This window comes from Salvelinus sp. IW2-2015, unplaced genomic scaffold, assembly GCF_002910315.2.
Source record: "Salvelinus sp. IW2-2015 unplaced genomic scaffold, ASM291031v2 Un_scaffold1429, whole genome shotgun sequence".
NCBI lineage: Eukaryota > Metazoa > Chordata > Actinopteri > Salmoniformes > Salmonidae > Salvelinus > Salvelinus sp. IW2-2015.
In genome coordinates, this window is record NW_019942903.1 from 25,367 (window position 1) to 45,085 (window position 19,719).

General features: G+C 45.5%; 1 pseudogene; it reads left to right on the top strand.

The window, feature by feature from the left end:
• The window catches only part of LOC112070808 (calcium uptake protein 3, mitochondrial-like), a 32,211-nt pseudogene that overhangs the window by 4,768 nt on the left and 7,724 nt on the right, over nt 1-19,719 (top strand).

A 19,719-nucleotide genomic window follows, 5' to 3' on the forward strand; every position in this document is an offset into this window, starting at 1 on the left:
AAAGAAGAGAGATGCACCAGTAATTCAATTCAATACAGCTGATAACTGAGCTAAGATCATTATGGATATAATTTCAACAGTAGTGATGTGTGAGATATGTGGATGGTAAAGATGGTAACACAGACAACTGTGTAAATTACATTGATGTGTTTTGAGCAAAACAGATAACCACAGATCTTGCTATCATCCTGGATACACTGATAGCAGAACACATAATGACTTGAGTCCAGTCCTTGGGTTGAGATTATAATCTTTTCTAAACAGCTAGTAGTCCATTCATCTACGGTGTGGAGATCGTCATCTTCATACTCCTCCTCTTCATCAGAGCCCACGCAGGCCTCTAAGATGCTTCAAACAATGTTTGACGCGACGAATCAGATGGTTTGACAAGATGGAGTTCCTAGTGGTTGGACTTACCCTTACTGCTTCCTTAACAAATAGAATTGGATTTGAATAATGCATTTAACAGTTTTATGTGTCAGAAGATAACTGCTTACCACCTGTTGATTCACACATCTCCTCCCTCCTCCCCTCCCTCCTCCCTCCCTATCCTCTCCTCTCCTCTCTCTCCTCTCCTCTCCTTCCTCTCATCCTCCCCCCTCCCCTCCCTCCCCTCCCCTCTCCTCTCCCTCCGCTCTCCTCTCCTCTCCTCTCTTCTTCTCCTCCTAGGCTCGGAGATCTTCAGGAAAGAAAATGAAGAAGAAGGGGAGAAGGAGATGTTGGAGAAGTCGCTCAGCTGGTAAGAGAAACAAGAGGGAGAGAGAGTATATTTGGGATTGTGTCAATGTGTGTGTGTGTGTGGTGTGCTGGTGTGTGTGTGTGTGTGTGTGTGTGTGTGTGGTGGTGCGTGTGCGTGTGGTGTGTGTCATGCATGCATGTGTTTCACCTAATTTCCCCAAGCAAGCGGCAGGACCAGACATCTGGCAACAGTATCTCTCACCAGTCAACAACAATGTCGTTTTATTGAGTTTCTGTTATGGCTATTAAAATGTCTTAAAAAGATTTAACAAGAATAGATATAAATCTGTCTTTGCTGCACTGTACTAAAGCTACATACCTGCATACTAATACGCATACTATGTAGAATGTTCAAATCAAATCAATAAATCAAATTTTATTAGTACATACCATGGTTTAGCAGATGTTAATGCGAGTCGTAGCGAAAATGCTTGTTGCTTCGTTCCGACATTGCATAATAACAACAGATAATCTAACCTATACAATTCCAACACTACTACCGTACACACCACACAAGTGTAAAGGATTAAAGAATATGTTACATAAAGATATATGAAGGAGTGGTGGTACAGAACGGCAATGGAAGATGAAGTAGATGGTAGAGTAACGGCTTATGTAACGAGATGAGTACTGTAGGGTATGTAAAATAATTGTGGATAGTTTAAGTGGCTAGTGGTACATGTATTGCATAAAAATGGCAAGATGCAGTAGATGATATAGAGTACAGTATTATACATATGAGATGGGTAATGTAGGGTATGTAAAACTTGTATTAAGTGGATATGCTTAAAGTGGCTAGTGGTACATTTTTACATAATTTCCATCAATTTCCCTTTTTTTAAAGTGGCTGGAGGTTGAGTCAGTATGTTGGCAGCGGCGCTAAATGTTAGTGTGGGATGTTTAACAGTCCTGATGGCCTGAGATAGAAGTGTTTTTTCAGTCTTCGGTCCCTGCTTTCGATGCACATGTACTGACTCGCCTATTGGAATGATAGCGGGGGTGAACAGGCAGTGGCTGGGTGGTTGTTGTCCCTTGATGATCTTTTATGGCTTCCTGTGACATCGGGTGGTTGTAGGTGTCCGGAGGGCAGGTAGTTTGCCCCTGGTGATGCGTTCTGGGGCAGACTCACTATACCTTGGAGAGCTAGGTTGTGTGCGGAGCAGTTGCGTACCAGGCGGTGATACAGCCCGACAGGATGCTCTCGATGTGCATCTGTTAAGAAGTTTTGTGAGTGCTTTTGGTGACAAGCGAATTTCTTCAGCTCCTGAGGTTGAAGAGGCGTGCCTGCGCCTTCTTCACAACGCTGTCTGTGTGGGTGGGAGGACCAAGTTCAATTTGTCGTGATGTGTACACCGAGGATTAAAAACTTTCCACATTCCCACTACTGGACCCGTCGATGTGGATGGGGGGTGCCCTCTGCTGTTTCCTGAAGTCCACAATCATTCTCCTTTGTTTTGTTGACGTTGAGTATGAGGTTTTATTTTCTGACACCCAACACTCCAGGGCCTCACTCCTCTGTAGGCTGCGTCTCGTCGTTGTTTGGTGATCAAGCCTACCACTGTAGTTGTCATCGTCAAACTTGATGATTGAGTTGGGAGGCGTGCTGGCACACAGTCGTGGTGAACAGGGAGTAAAGGAGAGGGCTCAGCAACGCACCTGTGGGGGCACCAGTGTTGAGGATTCAGCGGGGTGGAGATGTTGTTTACCTCACCACTGGGGCGCCCGTCAGAAGTCCAGGACCAGTTGCACGGGGCGGGGTGAGACAGGGTTCGACTTGATTGAGAGTTTGGAGGGTCTATGGTGTTTAAATGCTGAGCTGATCGATGAACAGCATTCTCACATGGTGTATTCTCTTGTCCAGATGGGTTAGGGCAGTGTGCAGTGTGTGTGCGATTGCGTCGTTGTGGATATTGGGTCGGTAAGCAATTGGAGTGGGTCTAAGGGGTCCGGTAGGGGTGGGGGGGGGAAAAGGTGATATGGTCTGGGCTAGTCTCTCAAAGCATTCTGTACGGAAGTGGTTGCTACGGGGCGGTAGTCGTTTAGCTCGTTACCTTAGCTTTCTGGGAAAGAAATGGTTGGCCCTCTTGAAGCATGTTGGGAAAGAGACTGGGATAAGGATTGATTGAATATGTCGTAACACACCAGCCAGCTGGTCTGCGCATGCTTGAGGGCGGCTGGGGAATGCGTCTGGCCTGCAGCCTTGCGTAGGGTTACACGTTTAATGTTTACTCACCTCGGCTGCGTGAAGGAGAGCCCGCAGGTTTTGGTAGGGGGGCCGTTGTCAGTGGGCATGTAATTTGTCTCAAAGCGGGCAAAAAGTTGTTTTAGCTGTGGGAGCAAGACATATCCTGGTCCTCGAACGGGGCTGGTTTCTTTTTGTAATCCGTGATTGACCTGTAACCTCTGCCAAATACTTCTTGTGTCTGAGCTTTGAATTCGACTCGCTTTTGTCTCTGTACTGAGACTTAGCCTGTTTGATGCTGCGGAGAGATGCTACACTGTTTTTTTCGGTCATGCTTCCGGTCACCTGACCTGGTTAAAAGCAGTGGTCGCGCTTCAGTTTCACGCGAATGCTGCGTATCCACGGTTTTCTGGTTGGGCAATGTTTTTATCGTTGCTGTGGGTACGACTCGTCAATGCAACTTCCTAATGAACTCGCTTCAGCGAATCGCAATATTCGTCAATATTGTTGTTGGACGCGATGCGGAACATATTCAATCCGCGTGATCGAAGCAGTCTTGAAGCGTGGATTCAGATTGGTCGGAACAGCGTTGAACAGACCTGAGCGCGGGAGCTTGTTTGTTTGAGTTTTTTGTTTTGGTAGCTGGAATCAACAAAATGGAGTCGTTGGTCAGCTTTTCGAAAGGGGGCGGGGAGGGCCTTATACGGTCGGGAAATTAGTATAACAATGTCTTAGTGTTTTTCCAGCCTGGTAGCAATCGATTGCTGAAAGAAATTAGGGAGTTTTTGTTTTTAATTAGCTTGTTTAAAATCCGCAGCTACGATGAATGCAGCTCAGGGTTGTGGTTTCCAGTTTACAAAGAGTAATAAAGTTCGTTCAGGGCCATCGGATGTGTCTTGCTTGGGGGGGAATGTATAGGCTGTGATAATTGATTGACGAGAAATTCCTTGGTAGATACTGCGGTCCGACAATTTGATTGTGAGGATCTAGATCAGGTGAACAGAACGATTGAGTTCTGTGTGTGTTATGGGATCCACCAGCTTCTCGTTAATCATAAGGCATCCCCCCGCCCCCTCTTCTTACCGGAAGAATGTTTGTTTCTGTCGGCGCGAGCTGAAGAAACCAGCTGGCTGACGACTCCGTTAGCGTCCTTGAGTTAGCCATTTTCCGTGAAGCAAAGCACGTTGCATCCTATGTATCTCTGGAATGCTACCCGTGCTCGGATTTCATCAACCTTATTGTCAAGAGACTGGGGCATTGGCGGTAGTATGTATTGGAGTGGAGCGCGATGTGCCCGTCTCCGAAGCTGACACGAGACCGCACGTTTTCCCCTTTCGGCGTCGCAAGGGTCGCCGGCTGGGATCATCAATATGTAATAGTGTGGATACGGCAACAGACTGGAATCCGTTTCGGGGAAAAGTCTATATTCCGTGAGGTAGGAACGCATGAATGAGTTGATCGTTAACGTATATGCAGTATATTCCTATCCCGACTGTATGTAAGTAGAAACCTAATGATTACCCGGAGGGTACCGATGGTAAGAAATACACGTAAAAAAACAAAATACTGAGCAATTTTCCAAGGACACAGAAGAGCGAGGAACGCCAAATATCTTCTGCGGCGACGGTAATGTTCATTGTTCAGTTGAAACCGAATGCGTAAGAGACAACGTATCAACATAGCTAAGATCACCTTATCTACTGAGATTCTAAGATTGAATCATGTGCTTGTTTCCGCCATTGTTCGTTTTTATTGTTAAGAGTAAGGCGCGATGCCTCGCCTGCATGTTATACCAGAAATGAATATCAGCTAGTTGTCAAACACGAGGGGTCTGGAAGCAGTATCTTCATCCAATAGCATAGCAGCGGAATTCTACTAGTGAATGATCCGTTTTCTCATATAGGCATGCAGGCGATTCTCTATTGAAAAGACACCGTACTTATCATACTGCTCTACTATGAAGATAGCATATTCAATAGCAGCAGGCGAAATTCTACTTGTAGTTGAAATGACATATCTCTCTCCAATGACAGCAGCGATTCTAACTAGTGAAAGACACGTATCTCTCTCATAGCATGCAGCGAATTCTACTAGTGAAAAGACAGTATCTCTCAATAGCATGCAGCGAATTCTATAGTGAAAGACACGTATCTCTCTCAATAGCATGCGAGCGAATCTACTAGTGAAAAGCAACGTCTCGTCTCTCAATAGCATGCAGGCGATTCTATGTGATTAAGACGTATTCTTCATAGCATGCAGGATTTACTAGAAAAGACAGTATCTCTCCAATAGCATGCAGCGAATTTACGTGAAAGACACGTATTCTCTCTCAATAGCATGCAGCGAATTCTAACTAGTGAAAAGACACGTATTCTCTCATAGCATGCGCGAATTCTAAACTAGTGAATAAGCAGCGTTATCTCTCTCAATAGCATGCAGCGATTTCTACAGTGAAAGACGTATTCTTCAATAGCATGCAGCGAATTCTACTAGTGAAAGACAGATCTCTCTCAATAGCAATGAGCGATTCTAACTAGTGAAAAGACACGCATCTCTCTCAATAGATTGCAGGGAATTCTACTAGTGAAAGACCGATCTCTCTCATAGCAGCGAATTCTATAATTGAAGCCAAAATGAGTTTGACATACTGGCTGGCATTGAAAACTTGGAACATTTCATACACTATGRAACGTTATATTTTCACATACCCAAAATGYCTACTATTTATAACGCAAGTACGGGCATTTGGACACAGCCCATGTGTGTTGTACTTGTTATCAATACTGAATTGAGGGGTCAAAGACATCATATTTGAGGGAAAAAAATATTTATCTTACAGTATAATATGACATTAAAACATCAACCTCCAAGCATGTTCAGGACTTGTTCTGTCGCCTTGTGCTTTCCCACACTTCACACACACACACACACACACACTACAGAGAGTGCATTCGGTTCACTTTGAAGTTAAGATCCCTCTCGCTTGCGTCAGGACCGGTGGGAGACGAGCAGAGCCAAAATGGCCTCCTTTCCCAGTGTTTTGTGGATGGGTGACATCTCCCATAAGCAGCCCATGTGGCCCAACATAAACAAGAGGATCTGATAGAGAGATAAGAGGKGATGAGAGGGGATTGTGGGAGTTTCTGTGGCTTTAGCTTCAGMGGGACCAGACACACTTAGCCAGACGGCTCCTCGGAGGGGCACAGCTGAGGAATGTTGTTTAAAGACGGGGTCCTAAATGGCACCCTACAGAGGTAGGATCTTAATTTGAGCCGGTTTGTTACAGCAGGAAAATAATCCTGCAGCAACAGGAAATGTAAATTATTATGTGTATTATATTGAATGGCCATTTTTGTAGGGGTTGATACATTTTCCGTAAGGGAAAATCAAGTCGGACATTTCAACGTGGAAATTACAAACTTCAGAAGACTTTTTAAACCTCCAATACACTATAAGTTTAACATTTCCTGCAGTTCTCCTGCAACAGTGTGATCAAATTAAGATCCTACATCTGTATTCCCTTTATAGTGCACTACTCAAATTCCTATAGACGGGTTGTCTGACAACGTCACGGAAATGATGAATGATGATGATGAAATGATGATTCTGAACGGTCAGATAGCGAGCAACAATGACAACAAGCTGCCATGTGGGGAATCGTGGGTTGCTCGTTTCAGCTCGTTTCAGCTCGTTTCGGCTCGTTTCAGCTCGTTTCAGCTCGTTTCATCTTGTTATTGATACCATGTCTTGTTTTGACTGATGTCATGTCTATGCTAATATGGCAACATTTTGCTACCTACAGTAACAGMTGTAACAAYGTATTTGAGAGACAACAAGTGCTTATTGTGCAAATGTATTTATGTTTTCAATAAACATTGGAGACTAAATATATTTTACRTGTTGTCAACAGTCTAAGMCAACCCAGTCTGTCTTGCCCCATAGTTGYGCACGCCTCGGTTTTGCTGCTAAACAACCAACCTTCTATATAGTGCACTACTTTTGCACCCTATTCCCTATATACTGCACTCCTTTTGACCAGAGCCCATAGTCAATATAAGTGCGCTATATACAGGTGTAGGATCTTAATTAGAGCCAGTTTGCTACAGCAGGAAAATAATCGTGCATCAACAGGAAATGTGAATTATTATGTGGATTATAATAAATATTTTTTTGTAGSGGGTTGATAAAAAAWTTTGTTTGGGCAAATAAAGTCTGAAATTTTAAAGTGGAAATTACAAACTTCAGAATCCTTTTTAAAACTCAAATGCACTACAAGTTTCAGCAATTAAGATCCTACATCTGTTGGGAAGAAGGGGCCATTTCAGACACAGCCCAGGTGGTCTAATATGTGGCCCACTGATCCTCCGTGCCCCTTCCATAACAGAATCAGATACGCTGTCTCTTTAACGTTAGGATAACGTTATGCAAATGGTGTGTGTATATTAAGGTACGATGTGAATGATACAATCATATGGTGCTATTTGTGACAATCTGACGAGGTACAGATGTATTTATAGCGTAGTAGCGAAAGAGAATACGAAGGTGATGACACGGTGTGATCACACACGTATCGCTATATGTACTGATCGGGAGAAGAATGTCGACGAGAGGCGACACCGTAGCCAGTGATGGTAGGAGGGCGACAGACATGAATTGACCGACACATGCATGGAACAGTACGAAAAGACGAATAGAGATGACAGAACTGTTCCTGAAGGAAAGCAGAGACGGATCAGTTCTGAATGCACGAAGCCTTGGTTAGCTCTGATCATGAGGAGAGAGATAGATGACGCGACGGAGAGGAAGAGAGTCGATGACGCCGAGCAGAGCACTGAATGTGAGTGATGATAGTGAGAGACTAATAGACAACAGAAGGGTGTTAGGGTATACCAGAATAGACAACATACTCACGCTGTAGATAAGTAGGCACTGTGTAAGAAGAGCCAGAGTAGTCTCTGCACTGATCAGCAAGTGGCAATCTAGATGTACAGATAAGCCTCGGGAACCGGTCTAGACGTCTCCTCCATCAGCGTAGGCCTCCTCCTCTTCTTCCTCCTCCTTTTGATTGCCGCATGCCGTGTCGTCTCCTCCTCATCTCTCTGTGTAAAAAAGTATGCAGCTCTATGGAATTCAGGTTGCTCCCATCAACAGCGTAGTATCAACCCAGCCGCGCCCGAAATGGCACCTATTCCCTATATAGTGCACTACTATTGCCAAAAGTATTTCGTTAGTGAATAGGGAGCCATTTCGGACACACCTGTGTACCTTTGTCTATAGGTTCTAAACTCTGTATATCTAGATCTATAGAATAGAGTGAAATAGATAGAATCCATTGGAATAGACCTTCCTTGTGTTCTGGCTGTCTGTCATATTGACTGAGTGTTGATTGCGAGGGTGGAGGTGGAGGTGGTGGAGGGAGTAATATTCTAGGGTCAGAGAGAGGGGCGTCAACAAAAGTGGATGATGATTTATTTAGAATGACTAAGAAACATCTCTAGGTCTGTAAAAAATAATAACAACGAACATTTTGTCACCCAAAATGGTCGGGAGGGGTGGAAGGTGTTGGCAGAATAGTGTAGATGGCTGAGTAAGATGGTGAGGGAGGAGATTGGAACTTCTTTTGACGGTGTACTTAATAAGTGAGCACACATTTTTTAATAGAGTAGCACGCCTGTTACATGGATAGTTAATACCCTCAATGAGTATGTAACGCAGACTCTAGTAAAGACCCGCTATGCAAATCAAGAAATCACTACTTTGGTTGGCATGTTATTAATAAACCTGACTATGGATAAGCACAGTCCTTATGATGTAATAACCCTATGAAGTAAGCACAGTCCTTATGATGTAATCACCCTAAATGAAGTAAGCACAGTCCTTATGATGTAAGCATTTTATTAAGTAAACACAGTCCTTATGGTATAAGCACACTATGAAGTCAGCACATTCCTTATAAAGTCAGCACACTATGGAGTAAGCACAGTCCTTATGATGTAAGCACACTATGAAGTCAGCACACTTTATGAAGTAAGCACAGTCCATATGATGTAAGCATTCTATGAAGTCAGCACACTTTATGAAGTAAGCACACTCTATCTATAAAGTCAGCACAGTCCTTATGATGTAAGCACACTCTATGAAGTAAGTGTGTGCACTGTATAGGGAATAGGGTGCCATTTGAGCCAGTGATATTCAGTGTTGATTCCAGGTTAACCCAGAGAGGACTCTGATGACAGATCAATAGGCTGCCTACGTRGTCAKKTTTAGACTATAGCCCTGTCTCTCACTCAGCCTTAATGCACATTTCCCTCCACTCACTGTGGAGGAGTGAAGGAACATAATGGTCTATACTCAAACACAGCCCCAGAACCAGGCCACTGTCTGTCCCCCTACAGAGGAGCAGACGTCTCCCTCCTGTCACTAACCTGATGGACGACAGGCCAGTACAACCTGTGATGTTCAATGGCCGCCCCTGTATTCCCCTATAGAGAGAGACAAGACAGGTGGCCAATCACTGTATTCCCCTATAGAGAGAGACAAGACAGGTGGCCAATTGCTGTATTCCCCTATAGAGAGAGACAAGACAGGTGGCCAATCACTGTATTCCCCCTATAGAGAGAGACAAGACAGGTGGCCAATTGCTGTATTCCCCTATAGAGAGAGACAAGACAGGTGGCCAATCACTGTATTCCCCTATAGAGAGAGACAAGACAGGTGGCCAATCACTGTATTCCCCTATAGCGAGAGACAAGACAGGTGGCCAATCACTGTATTCCCCTATAGCGAAAGACAGGACAGGTGGCCAATCACTGTATTGGATGTGTGCTATAGATGAGGTTTCAACACTATTCTTTTGGTTGTGCTTCGGTCTGTACACACATTGTGAGTAGTTTATACTTAAGGATTTGAGTTGAGTGAATGCGATATATTGATCAGCAGATGTTGTCTTATGTGACGTGTGTCATTCAAAGTGATAGTCAAACCCCCATGCTGTATCAATGTCGGTTTACTGGAGCTAAGGAAAATGGAATGGAGTCAAATAATGTCTTGTTAAATGTCTGACTCATCTGAGGGAAGTGGGAGGTAGGATAGTAGTAAAACAATTCCCCTGTCGAGAAATCCAGTGTTGGATTGCGTCATTGCATCGAATCTCTTTGATACGATGACAAATCCTTCTACTATAGTGATATCACTGTGAGACTGTTCATTATTTAAATGTTACTGTGATCCGTCTTCTATACGATTAGCATATCACTAAGCCAATCCCTCCAATTTTGTGATGAAATCTCATTTGATCTTTGATTGATCATGGTTATTCCTTCATTTCATCCTCTCTTCCCTCCTTTAGTTGTCCTCTGTTTTTCTTGTACGATGTTTGTGCTTCTGGTAAAAACTCCTGCAGGTGGTTAAAAAAGACAGTCATCAGTTTGTGGCCAGRAGCTATTGGGACGTTCTGAGGCGCGGCGCCAGTCAAGCCCTGTTCTCAGACCTGGCAGAGGTACACCTGTCCTCTGTCCACCCTTCCTCCCTCGTTTCTTTCTCCCCTCCTTCTTTTCCGCCATCTATCCCTCCATCCCTCTGTCATTCGCAGCCTAGATCCATTTAGCAGTTCTCAGACCTGCCAGAGGTATACTGGTCCTCTGTCCATTAATTCGTCCATTTGTGTCTCTCATACCCGACCATCCCTCTCTTGGTTTCTAGTGGTTCTTTTAGTCACTTGAACCCATCCCTCCTTTGACTAGAAAAGGTAAAAACTCTTCCCTTGGTTTTGACCCATCCATCCATAGCCATAGGACAGCTACTGTATGTCACTGTGTAATCTATTGTTTTTTCTGTATTAGATTCTTAGATTCAGATGTTTGTTTTATTGTTATAAACCCTATTTGTTTCTCTTGTGTTTCATGCTTATCGATGTTACCTTCCGCCACCTCTCTGTGTTGGTTCCTGGTGGTTGTTGTTGTTACCTGCATGTCAGCCACCGTTTGTCAAGAAAATACCGTTAGAAAACGTTCTTAGCATAAAATACAGTGACGACCTGCTTAGCTACAAAGTCTATAACCAAAACAACATTCATCATTCTAGCACCGTACACACACACACACACACACACACACACACACCACACACACACACACACACACACCACACACACACACACACACACACACACACACACAACACACACACACACACACACACACACACACACACACACACTTTAGATCATTGCCATCGTCTACAATTGAGCACGGCTACCTGGCAGTCCAGTGTTTCTCAGCCTGACGATTTGTTTGGCAGCCTATTTGTTGGCTAATAGGTGGCTAGCAGCGGAAGCAGAGGAAGACAATAACACTGAAGCTGCAGGAGATCATGGAGATGACCTGTATTTACATAGACTGGACCCTTTCATTCTAGAGGCTATCAAAGAGAGAAGGTAGAGAGAGAGAGAAGACAGAGAGAGAGAGAGAGGGATGTGTGTTTAACTCCTATTCAGGTTCTCTATCATGATGAGTCTCCCATTAGGCCCCCTGTGTTTGTCTGTGTCAGAAAGGACTGTCTGGCTGGCTGACTCTCCAGCCCTCCAATAACAGGTCTAATGTGTTATTCAGGAGAGGGAGGGAGGGAGTCAGCGAGAGAGAGAGACGTTTTAGGGTTGACATCAGTAATCACTGTTTTTTCACCTCTGTTCTGAGATCAAAGGCCACAGGGACACCACACACAAAACACACACACAAACCAGGTGCTGACTCGCACGCCTGGTGGCTGATAACCATTATGTCGTCGATAGCGATGAGCTCACAACTCGCACTCCCCAGCTTCCAGGAACCGAGAGGCGTCAGGTCGTGATCTCACTCTTCCAGGAGAGAGAGAGGGAGCGAAAGAAAGAGGGGAGGGGGGGAGGGGGGGGGGGGGGGTAGAAAGAGAGAGGGGAGGGGTAGAAAGGAGATGAAAATAAACATGTGTATTGTCTAGTCTGGGCGCAAAGCGAATGTGTCATATAGGGCATTGCCTTCTGAAGAAGAAGCTAGTCATTTCACCACATATTTTACAAGTTTGTTCCTTTTATAAAATAATAACACATCTCTCAAACCACAGACTGCATGAGAATACAAGAAGTTGTACGTTTTATAAGGAAGCCACTTGAAGAAGATAGTCAGTTTAAGTATGACAGAGTGATACTTAATTTCTACATAAAGCTATACAGAACAAAAATATAAACACAACATGTAAAGTGTTGGGTCAATTTCATGAGCTGAAATAAAGATCCCAAAATGTTCCATACTCACAAAATTGGCAATTGACATGCTGACTGCAGGAATGTCCACCAGAGCTGTTGCCAGATAATTGAATGGGATTTTCTCTACCATAAGCCGCCTCCGACGCGTTTTAGAAGAATTTGGCAGTACATCGAACTGACCTCACAACCCCAGACCAGGTGTAACCACGCCAGCACCAAGGACCTCCACATCCGGTTCTTCACCTGCAGGATCATCTGAGACCAGCCACCCAACAGCTGATGAAACTTAGAAGCATTTCAGTCCGTAATAAAGCCCTTTTGTGGGGAAAAACTCATTCTTATTGGCTGGGCCTGGCTCCCGAGTGGGTGGGCCTATGCCCTCCCAGGCCACCCCATGGCTTCGCCCCTGTCCAGTCATGTGAAATCCATAGACCAGGGCCTAATAGATTATTTTTTAATTTACTGATTTCCTTATATAAATGTGTTTAAGTCAAATCTGAAATTGTATGTTCGCTTTATATTGTTCAGTATGTAATTAGTGGAAGAATCTAAAAGTTACAACACTGAAACAGACTGATAAGTGTTAGTCAGTTTTTACAGTGACGTAATGCTACTAAACATGATTTCCTTTGAGAGACACTGACTCGTCCCTATACAGCATGTGAAATAGACCATCCTTACATGATTTCTCCATGATTTTAGTTGCATTGTTTTAAATTCCATCCCTGGGAGTACATTTTAATTCTACACAGTATGTTTCCAAAAACAACATCTGGCTTCGGCCGTGAAAAGGGCCTTCTTTTGGGCCGTCAAGCGGAACAACAACAATGTCTCTCTTTTCAATTCTGTTTCTTTTTTCCTTTGAATGATTTTTTCCCGTTCCCTGGTGGATTAGGACTTTAGACTAAAGGTATTAGACATTTGCCAGCCTGGTCTCAGATCATTTTATGCTGTCTTGTCACAGTAGACTCAACCTTGCGAGACAGCAAGGACTGACCTGGGACCAGTTTAATTAGCCACTATAGCCATCGTGAAGCTACTGCTGAATCTGAACATGGCTGAATGCAGTCTCCCCCTATGGAGAAGGATATGATGAGAGTTTGCCAATGCCAGTTACACTCTGCCTTCAGCATGATGCCGGATTGGTTGGATTGGGGGAAGGGTGGGGCAAAGGTCTGGGTAGGGGCTGGGGGAAGGGTGGGGCATGGCGGGGAGAGGGACCAAACCTATTGGCCCATTTGGTTTTTATATCAATCATCGATCGATATCGCCCTCTATGGGTCCTTGGAAGCTCAGACAGGGTTCCTYGGGATTTGGCCTGTATCCGTTATTATGTGATAAAGCCCAGCCATATAAACACCTTTTTCTGAATGATCCCCTCCTACACACACACACACGCCGATACACCCCCCTTCCCCCTTTTCCGGAATTTTCCGACTCCCCGGGATTAAGGTAGTGTTAAACAGCGGATTACAAAACCACGGTAAATACATAAACATCCCAAATACACCCTAATTGGTTTCAAATATCCCAGATCCCTTACAAAGCCCACGCAGACGAGAGGGAAGGGATATTTTGTACACAGAGAGAGTGGTTTAGAGGGCAGAAARAAAGAAAACATGAAAGAATTCATAATTACTTCAAAGACACCTGATTATGTTACAGTCTTTTAGAAAAAGGTGGAATCTTGCTGACATTCCTGTGCACATTTCTGTTGCGGTGGGTTTTCTGTTCTGCTATGGTTTTCTATGTGTGGCGTTTGGGGGTTTGAACAGAAATGCATGGGATGTGGTGGCATATGTGCCTGTCTCAGCTAAAATGACGGTGTGTYGTCTGTCTCCTCCGCTCTCTCTCTTTCTACTCCTTCTCTCTATGTGTCTACAGGCATGTCTTTGTGTGTGTCTGTCTGTCCATCTGTCTATAGCCTTACCTGTCTGTGTGCTGTCCTGTCCTGTCTGTCTGTCTGTCTGTCTGTCTGTCTGTCTGTCTGTCACACTGCTGGCTGCAACACTACCATTTACCACTGGGCTGCACAGGAATATCTGATCTACACACCATCCGGATAGCCCTAATCCAATATGTCTACTAACAGCTATAACACACGGGTGGTTTGGAGATCAGTGGATCTGTGCAGGTGCTGCTCAGACTCAAGCCTTGTTGTGAATACTTGTTGAAGCTGATTGATTGATTGACTTGACTGACTGTTGTTGCCCCGTTGATGCACCTCACATGCGACTGGCTGGTTGTTCGGCACGATGGCTGCCATCTTGGATTCATGACCCCGCCCACACGGACCGGTCCCCACTCATCCAATCAGAGAGCGTGTTGTATGTCAGTCACTGCATTGTTTTTCTTTTCTCCCCGCCCCCTCTACCCCTGTCTGGCCAATGGGATGGCAGCGTGCGGAGGAGGGTATGATGATTGACACCACACTSCTGGTGCACTTCTTTGGGAAGAAGGGGAAGGCGGAGCTGACCTTCGACGATTTCTACAGGTATCGCCATGCCGATTAATTGATTAATCCTAATAGAGCCCTATAAAATGACGGTCTGTGGAACATAGTTAATCTACYCYGTCGCTTGTTTCAGTTTCACTGCTYTCTCATACTCAGATATAGTATTCAGTTACTCTSACACACATACTGCACTACCATAGACACATACTGCACTACCATAGACACATACTGCACTACCATAGACACATACTGCACTACCATAGACACATACTGCGCCCGTCACATTAACTGGTTCCTTAACAACTGCCTGTCAGGTGTTGGCCGTCACATTACACTGGTCCTTACAACTGCCTGTCAGTGGTGTTGGCCGTCACATTAAACTGGTCCTTACAACTGCCTGTCAGGTGTTGGCCCGTCACATTACACTGGTCCTTACAACTGCTGTCAGGTGTTGGCCCGTCACATTACACTTGGTCCTTACAACTGCCTGTCAGGTGTTGGCCCGTCACATTACACTGGTCCTTACAACTGCTGTCAGGTGTTGGCCCGTCACATTACACTGGTCCTTACAACTGGCTGTCAGGTGTTGGCCCGTACATTACACTGGTCCTTACAACTGCTGTCAGGTGTTGGCCCGTCACATTACACTGGTCCTTACAACTGGCTGTCAGGTGTTGGCCCGTCACATTACACTGGTCCTTACAACTGGCTGTCAGGTGTTGCCGCGTAACATTACACTGGTCCTACAACTGGCTGTCAGGTGTTGGCCCGTCACATTACACTGGTCCTTACACTGGCTGTCAGGTGTTGGCCCGTCACATTACACTGCCTTACAACTGGCTGTCAGGTGTTGGCCCGTCACATTACACTGGTCCTTAACAACTGGCTGTCAGGTGTTGGCCCTCACATTAACACTGGTCCTTACAACAGGCTGTCAGGTGTTGGCCTCACATTCACTGGTCCTTACACTGGCTGTCAGGTGTTGCCGTCACATTACACTGGTCCTTACAACTGGCTGTCAGGTGTTGCCCGTCACATTACACTGGTCCTTACAACGGCTGTCAGGTGTAAGTGTCAGATTAACGGATTCACTATCTCTAGTTGATCTAACTGATGGGCCAGTGTGCGTTCAGGTGTAGAGAGAAGAAGACACAGTGCCCGGAGGACCATAACAAGGTGGGAACACAAATATAGAGGGTAGGAGGGGGGAATAGGGGTCAGGGGGTCAGGTGGGGCAGGAAGGGCTGAGAGGGGGAGTGGGGTGTTGGGAGAGACATGGAGGAGGTTAAGGGATGAGAGAGTAAAGGGAGGTGAACAGAAAGTGTGGGTTGTGGAAGAAAGAGAAAGACAGACAGACAGACAGACAGACAGACAGACAGACAGACAGACAGACAGACAAACAGACAGACAGACAGACAGACAGACAGAGACGACAGACAGACAGACAGACAGCAGACAGACAGACAGACAGACAGACAGACAGACAGACAGACAGACAGACAGAGAAGGAGTAGGCTGCAGTGAGAGTTGAAGGAGGGGAGTCAGAGAGTTATTGGGGGAGAGACGGGGAGGTGAATGTGTCATGTAGTTGGGATGAAGGGGAGATAGTAGAGGGCCAGGGAGGGAGGTAGGGAGGCAGAAGAGGTGGGGAATGAGAGAGGATACTGGGCTGGGAAGTGGGGGAGAGGAGGCTGGGTGGGGGAGTGGGAGGGAGGCTGGGAGTGTGGGGGAGAGGGAGGGAGGCTGGAAGGGTGGGGTCTATTTGAGAGTGCTCTTCAGTACAGGGCCTGTTTCCACAAAGAATCTCAGAGTAGAAGTTTGATCTAGGATCAGGACCCCACCTGGCCCTATAACCTCATTAATTATGAGCTAAAAGGCTATACTGATCGTAGTTCAACATTCTACTCCGAGACGCTTTGTGGTACGGCCCAGGACCATGAGTATGAAATGTGGAAGTAGAAGGGGAGAAGGGAGAGAAGGGAGAGAGAGGAGAGAGAGAGGAGAAGGAGAGAGAGAAGAGAGAGAGAGAAGAGGAGAGAGAGAGAGAGAGAGAGAGAGAGAGAGAGAGAGAGAGAGAGAGAGAGAGAGAGAGAGAGAGAGAGAGAGAGAGAGAGAGAGAGAAGGAGAGAGAGAGAGAGAGAGGAGAGAAGGAGAGAGAGAGAGAGAGAAGAGAGAGGAGGGAGGGAGGGAGGGAGGAGGGGGAGAAGTAGAGGATAGAGTGCTTGACCACACTCGTGTCATGCTATGGTTCAAGGTTCTAAGATGTAGTCTACCTTCTCATGTGTGTGTGTGTTCCTCTACCTTCTTCAGGGATGCTCTGGCGGACGTTGTCCAGGTAACTGCTGATGTTCTCTACGTTGGTGTAACGCAGCAGGATGCGGGCAAAGTCCTCCTCACTGATGGTGGTCATGCCTTTAGAGTAGGTCAGGAACTCTATCTCCAAAACCTCTGTCTGGAGGTTATCCATGAACCTGGGGGAGAGAGAGGACGGTGACAGAGAGAAGGGTACATGTCTATGGTAGTGCAGTATGTGTCTATGGTAGTGCAGTATGTGTCTATGGTAGTGCAGTATGTGTCATATGTAGTGCAGTATGTGTCTGGTAGTGCAGTATGTGTCTATGTGTCAGTATGTGTCTATGTAGTGCAGTATGTGTCTATGGTAGTGCAGTATGTGTCTATGGTAGTGCAGTATGTGTGTAGAGTAACTGAATACTATATCTGAGTATGAGAAGCAGTGAAACTGAAACAAGCGACAGAGTAGATTAACTATGTTCCACAGACCGTCATTTTATAGGGCTCTATTAGGATTAATCAATTAATCGGCATGGCGATACCTGTAGAAATCGTCGAAGGTCAGCTCCGCCTTCCCCTTCTTCCCAAAGAAGTGCACCAGAGTGTGGTGTCAATCATCATACCCTTCCGCACGCTGCCATCCCATTGGCCAGACAGGGGTAGAGGGGGCGGGAGAAAAGAAAAACAATGCAGTGACTGACATACAACGCTCGTCTTGATTGGATGAGTGGGGACCGGTCCGTGTGGGCGGGGTCATGAATCCAAGATGGCAGCCATCGTGCCGAACAACCAGCCAGTCGCATGTGAGGTGCATCAACGGGGCAACAACAGTCAGTCAATCAATCAATCAGCTTCAACAAGTATTCACAACAAGGCTTGAGTCTGAGCAGCACCTGCACAGATCCACTGATCTCCAAACCACCCGTGTGTTATGCTGTTAGTAGACATATTGGATTAGGGCTATCCGGATGGTGTGTAGATCAGATATTCCTGTGCAGCCCAGTGGTAAATGGTAGTGTTGCAGCCAGCAGTGTGACAGACAGACAGACAGACAGACGAAGACAGACAGCAGACAGGAACACACAGACAGGTAAGGCTATAGACAGATGGACAGACAGACACACACAAAGACATGCCTTAGACACATAGAGAGAAGGAGTAGAAAGAGAGAGAGCGAGGAGACAGACGACACACCGTCATTTTAGCTGAGACAGCGCATATGCCACCACATCCCATGCATTTCTGTTCAAACCCCAAACGCCACACATAGAAAACCATAGCAGAACAGAAAACCCACCGCAACAGAAATGTGCACAGGAATGTCAGCAAGATTCCACTTTTTTCTAAAAGACTGTAACATAATCAGGTGTCTTTGAAGTAATTATGAATTCTTTCATGTTTTCTTTCTTTCTGCCCTCTAAACCACTCTCTCTGTGTACAAAATATCCCTTCCCTCTCGTCTGCGTGGGCTTTGTAAGGGATCTGGGATATTTGAAACCAATTAGGGTGTATTTGGGGTTTTATGTATTTACCGTGGTTTTGTAATCCGCTGTTTAACACTACCTTAATCCCGGGGAGTCGGAAAATTCCGGAAAAGGGGGAAGGGGGTATATCGGCGTGTGTGTGTGTGTAGGAGGGGATCATTCAGAAAAAGGTGTTTATATGGCTGGGCTTTATCACATAATAACGGATACAGCCAAATCCCAGGACCCTGTCTGAGCTTCCAAGGACCCATAGAGGGCGATATCGATCGATGATTGATATAAAAACCAAATGGGCCATTGGTTTGGTCCCTCTCCCCGCCATGCCCCACCCTTCCCCCAATCCAACCAATCCGGCGTCATGCTGAAGGCAGAGTGTAACTGGCATTGGCAAACTCTCATCATATCCTTCTCCATAGGGGGAGACTGCATTCAGCCATGTTCGATTCAGCAGTAGCTTCACGATGCTATATGGCTAATTAAACTGGTCCCAGGTCAGTCCGTGCTGTCTCGCCAAGGTTGAGTCTACTGTGACAAGACAGCATAAACTGATCTGAGACCAGGCTGGCAAATGTCTAATACCTTTAGTCTAAAGTCCTAATCCACCAGGGAACGGGAAAAAATCATTCAAAGGAAAAAAGAACAGAATTGAAAGAAGAGACATTGTTGTTGTTCCGCTTGACGGCCAAAAGAAGGCCCTTTTCACGGCCGAAGCCAGATGTTGTTTTTGGAAACATACTGTGTAGAATTAAAATGTACTCCCAGGGATGGAATTTAAAAACAATGCAACTAAAAGATCATGGAGAATCATGTAAGGATAGGTCTATTTCACATGCTGTATAGGGACGAGTCAGTGTCTCTCAAGGAAATCATGTTTAGTAGCATTACGTCACTGTAAAAACTGACTAACACTTATCAGTCTGTTTCAGTTGTGTAACTTTTTAGATTCTTCCACTAATTACATACTGAACAAAAATATAAACGCAACATACAATTTCAGATTTGACTTAAACACATTTATATAAGGAATCAGTAAATTAAAATAAATCTATTAGGCCCTGGTCTATGGATTTCACATGACTGGACAGGGGCGAAGCCATGGGGTGGCCTGGGAGGGCATAGGCCCACCCACTCGGGAGCCAGGCCCAGCCAATAAGAATGAGTTTTTCCCCACAAAAGGGCTTTATTACAGACTGAAATGCTTCTCAGTTTCATCAGCTGTCTGGGTGGCTGGTCTCAGATGATCCTGCAGGTGAAAAAGCCGGATGTGGAGGTCCTTGGCTGGCGTGGTTACACCTGGTCTGGGGTTGTGAGGTCAGTTCGATGTACTGCA